Source organism: Dendronephthya gigantea, unplaced genomic scaffold (genome assembly GCF_004324835.1).
Source record: "Dendronephthya gigantea isolate DGI-Jeju-01 unplaced genomic scaffold, DenGig_1.0 000052F, whole genome shotgun sequence".
Lineage (NCBI taxonomy): Eukaryota > Metazoa > Cnidaria > Anthozoa > Malacalcyonacea > Nephtheidae > Dendronephthya > Dendronephthya gigantea.
The window spans coordinates 859395-866604 of NW_021163062.1; positions in this window are offsets into that span (position 1 = coordinate 859395).

Below are 7210 nucleotides of genomic sequence, written 5' to 3' on the forward strand. Positions count from 1 at the left end.
ACAACAACCGATCAAACAAATTGAAGGGGAAAGTGGAAAGATCAATAACGGGAGAAGACCAATGTGGACATCTGAACATTTGGATGACATGGTTGACATAATTCCCAACAGCGAACAGTTTAAGCAAACGCTGATATTTACAAATATCAAGACGGCCAAGAACACCGTTGTTTATCGGATCGTTTTGCAAAAGATAAAGGAGAGACAGGCCTTATTTCCATTCAACATCAAGCAGGTCCGAAACAAGTTTAAATGGTGCAGTTTTGGAACATGCAAGAAAGTGGCGCTGACTATCCAAACAAAATCTGGCATACAGCGATTCATTGAAGATAAAAGTTTGGGAAAATGGTTCGATGCTCTATTCCCATTGATAAAAGGTAGGATTTGTGCTAGCCAGATCAAGCTGTTGAGCTATCGACCTCAAGCAGCAAAAACCGCATCCTCGTGTTTCCAGAACACTTTAGAGGGTGATGTAGAAGAAAACGATTATGAGGAGGATGAAATGCAGGAGAAAGATCGATCTAGGGCAAATCTGTTTGTTCCGTCCAAAAAACGCGAAAGAATTAAAGAACGACGTGGCGGAGCAAGTCACAAAAGTTGTGAATATTTTGGAGGCGATGGTAAAAATGATCCAACCAAGAAACTTCTCGCATTCATGAAGGAAGATGCTGAGAAATCCAGGAAAAGTGAGTGGGTATAGTAGTCACCTCGTGCTAGTCTGTAAAGGCAAATTGCCAATCTACAGGCTGGCGATATTGCTTGCTCCATTATGGTAGCTTGTCAAATGGTTCTGAACTTTGCCAAAAATCGTGGTAACGATTAAACCGACTTTCAGAATAGTTTGCCCATACAAAATTCCACCAATTCCACCATTTTTTGGTTCTTTCGAGACGGCGACATTGACGAACTCGAGTCTTTGTGGGCTTAATGAACATCATTGTAAGTAATGACAAACATAACTGAAGAATCTTGTTCCTTCTTGTTTTGATACTGTGCAATACTCGCAATTGCTTCTGGCGTCTTTCTCTTCTTATTTTCAAAATTTGCTTTAAAATAATTGACTTCGTAAAAGCCGCCATTTTGCTTAGGTAAATTAGTGTTAAATGCGACTAATAAATTCGACGTCTAAACTGAGCACGTCGAACGTCGCATTTACGTCGCACAAAACTGCGGTTAAATGCGACGAGTTAAATTCGACTAAAATGCGACGTCTAATCTAGGCCTTAGCTAGAAAGATCAAACGAATGGGATTTTATTAACCCTATTGTGTTGATTATATACATACATTCACTATATTGATCTCCCTTTTAGGGGCTGTTTACATGAGCCCGGTTACCCGAGATTCAACGAGGCGTGAGAGGACTTTGAGATATTGAAATAAGTCTTTATGACACCAAACAAGCACATGCTATTGTTGTGGTGATTGTACGACTGTCAGGATCATGTTATCTGCATGCTCATTTCAATATCGCAAAATCATCTCACGCGTCGTTTAATCTCGGGTAACCGGGGTGATGTAACCAGCCCCTTAAATTAATAACGTTTGACCAGAAAGAATGATTTTGACTATGATGTCTAATCTCTAGATTTCTATGGCCAGCATTTTATGCTATTGAACGTTCATTGCTTTACGTTATCTCACAATTGTGCTCTCACAATTTAAATATGCATGCTACAGGGTGTCTCAAAAGAAAACTATTGAAATCAGCCATAACAATTAATGTAATTGTTAGAGTTTGAATGCCTAAGGCTAAGCACTCTGTTGGGATAATGTCACAATAAACACTCGTTGTTCCGCAGTCAGTTGTGCCATTTTCTTTCAAAGCAATAACAAGGCTAATTTAAATTTAATCATATTCACATATTTCAAATTTTTTGTGTTTAGCATTTTGTACGTTGCATTAAATTCCCACGGGCTAAAATTCATAAACACGGCATTCAAACTTTAACAATGAGTGATTTCAATAGTTTTTGTGTTTTTTTTGAGACGTAGAAGTGAGAAAGCTCGACGTTATTATTGTTTATGGTAGTGAATATATATGGGAATCACCCTAGCGAAATTTTTATTCATTAAATTATTGCGATTAGTATTCATTTCTTTTGAAATTTATTTTTTTATTTTCAATAACACAAAAAATTAATAGCTATAATAGTGAGGTGTAAAAATTCGCTTGCACGAAACCATCGTTCGCCTTAAGGAACAATGGTTATATACAGGGTAAGTAAAAAAAACCTGACACCTTTGAAATTCAAATTAGCTGCGAACTTATGGCTGGAATATTACAATTCCCATGGACAATCAACAAAAACAATTTGATAAAACTGTTCTTTTGTACTTACAGAGCTTAGAATGCATTTTAACTCCCAAAGGGAACAAACTTTATGTTTTAGTTTAATTGATATGATATGCTTCGGATACCAATGAAATCTGTCACATTACAGCCGCTATGCGGCTAATTTAAATTTCAAAGCTGTCAGTTTTTTTTAAAACACCCTGTAAAGGCAAATGTACATAAGTTTGATGAAAGTTTGTACAGGACGGTTATTCATCAATCTAGCGAAGACATGGTATCGTTTCAACCAACTAAAATACAACATAGTCGACGTAACATAAGTGGTTACTTGAAACTGCTCCAATGCCTTGGAAACTCGGTAGGTTTGTACTGATAGTTTATATCAGTGAACTGTCTATATATAAATAGTTAAAAATACTCTGAAGACCGAAGTTCCGAGTTTAATTTTAATTTAATCTCAACTATTGCATGTCATCGCTAGACGGTTTTCGCGCTCAAAGCGAATATCGACATAAATACAGTGAATTTAATTTACTTATTCGGCCTCAATGCTTCTCTGGACATCTGAATGACTAGTTCGTTAGTTTCGAAATATCACCTATTCAAACTTTCTTGACTTATACAGGGTGTATAAAAAAAAGGTAATCCAAATTCAACACGTTTTTGTACGTGAACTACTCAGTCTATGAACGGATTTTTTTCATATTCGGAAAGATCAGGCTTTTAGCTATCGAATGACATGTTTTTAATACCAAATGGTGAAAAATTGAACACATACGAGGCTGATAAAAAATGTTAGTCGCAATCGCATATTTTCACCTTTGAGCCTAATTTAATAAAGCGTGCATAACAAAAGAAGAAAACAATTAATCACGAACATGTCACAGCTTGCATTGGTTTTTTTCCGCATTGCTTGGAATGTTCTCCTGATGTGATTTATTCCTACTTAATATGCATATGTCGGTAGTTTATTCCGAAGCAAAATTCTTCAATTAAGTCCCAAAGGGAGTTAATTTTCAATGGTTTTAGTCCCAACTTTAAGAGGTGAAAATATGCGATTTTGACTAACACTTTTTATCAGCCTCCTATTGGCACAACTATAGAATACCCCGCAAGGTTAAGTATCAAGAACGCTGCCTACGAGCCTACGAGCCTACATGCATGCATGCTTTGTTCAGTTTACAATAACACCTGAGGCCGGTTGTATGAAAGCCGGATAGCGTCTATCCACCGGATAGTGATTTTTTCAATCGCGTTAAAATCGCCCGTTGTTTGCAATAACTTTGATTAAATCTTAGTATTTCTGAATGGATGATCCTCTTTAATAATTGTTGTTTCCAAAGCTGAATTTTATCGCTTTTCTAACATTTTTAGAAGGGTTGAAATATCACTATCCGGTGGATACCGCTATTCGGCTTTCATACAACCGGCCCGTGTAAAATAGCTTTGTTATTTGTTTGATCATTGCTATTTTTTAGTTTATTTTCTTTTAGAATGAGATATAGGTCATCTCATTACCACTCATCTAACTAATTAGGGTTAGGGTTAGGGTTAGGGTTACGGTTAGGGTTAGGGTTAGGACATAAATAATAAGACATAAATATAATGGACTTTGATGAAGTTTTATGTTTTTAGCCGGTGTAGGCGAGTAGGCCAGTAGATGAGTAGGCCAGTAGGGGAGTAGGCGATTAGGCGAGTAGGCGAGTAGGCCAGTAGGCGAGTAGGCCAGTAGGCGAGTAGCTATAGGCCAGTAGGCGAGTAGGCGAGTAGGCGAGTAGGCCAGTAGGCGTGTAGGCCAATAAGCGAGAAGCTAAGTGTGTAGGGCTGTAGGGCATAAGCTAAAATTTATGTATAAAATGGGCGTAGGCTGTAGGCTCGTTAGATCGAAGCCATTGCTTCGATGGCGGGGTATTCTATAGTTATTCCCTCCTATTTCCTCATTTTTTCACTATTTGATATAAAAAACATGTCATTCGATAGTTAAAAGCCTAGCCTTTCGGAATGTGAAAAAAATCGTTAATAGAATGAGTAGTTCACGTATAATAGCGCACCAAAATTCGATTACCTTTTTTTTTATACACCCTGACGGTGAGTGTATAGTATAGCTCAGGTGCATGGAAGAGCACTGGACTAGCAAACCAAAGTTTGCACGGGTGCAATTCCTTTGATTCGATGCCTAAATAAGCCGCGGCTTAAGTAAGTCACCAACAGTCGTATAAACGCTCTATCATTTGTTCGTGGCTAAATAAGTCGCTAATATAAGTCGCCAAGTTTTCGAATATAAACGGCTTCGCGACTAAATCTTACATTAAACATTGTTGTCCTGCAGCATCAACCTTCCTGCCCTTCCTTCAATTTGCAAGGCAAAAACTGGCTCGGCGGCAGAGACTTGAGATATATCCTCTCGTTTAAATATATATAATATCCTCTCATTTAAATAAGAATCGACTTCTGAACCAGTGAACAACTTCACGTCAACTTGAGTGCAACAAAAATATACTGCATGCGTGTTCCATCTGATGAGCATCGCTTGATGAGACGCTGTAACTATAATAGGTTCTAAATTTACTTATGTCAATTTTTATACTTTGATTTATTTCATTATTTGAGAGTGGCGGTACTCTGCAATATATCAATTATATTATGAGATACGGCAGTAAAATTATCCACGTTTTAAGCAAACAAATAAAACAACCTGGGAACTAACAGAATTTTATGCAAGATTTATCGCATTAAATAATTTATTCTTTTGATATAGGCATATCAAAGAGCAGTTATTTAGCTTTCCAATGATATATTTTATAATTTATATTTCAAATGATTTCAGAATAAAAATTATAGCAATCAAAATCAAATTTGCCCACCGTTTGCATGCATGAATGCGAAAATGAACCTATATAATTTATATGCGTATATCTGGGTTGATAATAATCTTCATTCAATTTCCACTGCATGGTGCATTGGATTAGAATTGCTTTCCACAAACAAAACATATTAAAAGTCAATCGATTGTTTTGAGACCGCCTGCCTGCATGTAAATGAACGCTATCTTCAGCATGTCTCAGTTTATAACAGTCTTTCGACCGACAGTTTAGAAAGCTCATTCGCGTAATGGTGATTTGTTTTAAGTATGTATTTCCGTGTACAAGTTCCCTGGTTTAAAGTTCCTCAGAAAATAACTTGATAGAAAATTGTAAAACCTGGCACTAAGTATATATAGAGTTGTTGTGCATTTCCTTCGTCTCCGGCATATCACGCAGCGACGTACAGCACTCATACAGACTTTGGCAATATCTAAACCCAAAATTGTTTCCCTGCACAACATATATTTTGTATGTATTTGCCGATGCATTGCAATCTGCATTTCCGCAAAACTCTTACGGCCGTTTTCCACTTCGACCGTATCGTAGCGAAACGTAGCGTATCTCATTGTTTCAAAGTCATAATTTCTGGTCGAATACTTTGAAAACAAAAAATACCGCTACGTTACGATACGATTGAAGTGGAAAACAGGCCTTATACTTAATATATTTGAATCGCACTCCTCGCAATAAACAACTAAATATGAATTTATAATTACGTGAATGGAAATTTCCATTACTCTTTGCGCGCTTAGAGTTAAAGGTGTAAGGTTGTTGAAGGACAACCTCTTTTGAATTAGCTGTATAACTATCAAACCATATGTATACTTTATTTAATTATCAAACCATTATGACATTTCATCTTTTTAATTTAGAGTCTTAGAGACAAAGTGATCTTTCTTCTTCTTTTGGGCACCATTTCCTTTGTTTTGATTGTATATCAACATGGAGTACATTCACAAAATTCGACTCATCGACATCAATCACCAATGGCGAAAATTGCACGTAGGTACAGGGAAGCATTGAAATTGTTGCAAGGACCTGAATATGAGTTTGTATGCGTTTCGTTTAGGACAGGTAAACTCAACTGTTTTAGGGTATGTTGACCATCGCGGTCAACATGGTAACGCTGCCCGAACCATAACACTGGGCGAAACATCTCAAACTGACCATACCGAAAAACTGCACATTTGCTATAGCGCTATCTGCCAAACCAAAAAGACTTTTGCTATGCTGAGGTGTTTATATGGTTCAGAGATGGTGCTTTTAGAGGTTGTCCTTGGTAAGGTTGAATTGCCTAACACTGGTAATTTTAAGAGATAATGACCATGCACCACTCATGGCTGCAAATGTCAATTTGTGGCTTACAACTTCAAATAAATAGCAGTGGGCCTACATGTTTTCTATATGTTTAATATATGTTTGCGGAATCCGTCCATTTACAGGATGTAGGTAAATTTCATATTATTATATTGGTCACAAAATATCACCTATTTTACACCAAAAAAGCAATAATATATTTAGAAAAGTGCCAATTTTGATTGTAGTAGAAAGATTTAGGAGCAAACATATCGTAGGCCAACTGCTTGAAGTTGTAACCCAAAAATTGACATTTTGCCATGAGTGGTGCATGGTCATTATCTCTTAAAATATCAGTGTTAGGCAATTTAACCTTACCAAGGACCACTCCTAAAAGCACCGTTTCTGAGCCATGTAAACCCCTCTGCATAGCAAAAGCTTTTTTAGTTTGGCAGATAGCATTATAGCGAATGTGCCGTTTTTAGATGGGGTCAGTTTCAGATGTTTCGCACTGTGTTATAGTAGCGTTACCATGTTGACCGCCATGGTTACCATGTTGACCTTAAAACAGTTGAATTGAATTACCTGTCGCATACAAACGCATACAAACTCATATCCAGGTCCTTGACTCATAGTATATAGCAATATCGCATTTACCAGCGGATACTACATTCACCTGACCAGCGCCGTCCTCGTATATTAATTTCTGCAATCCTTTACAACAGGGGCCGCCACTGCGTATTCACCGCAAGAGAG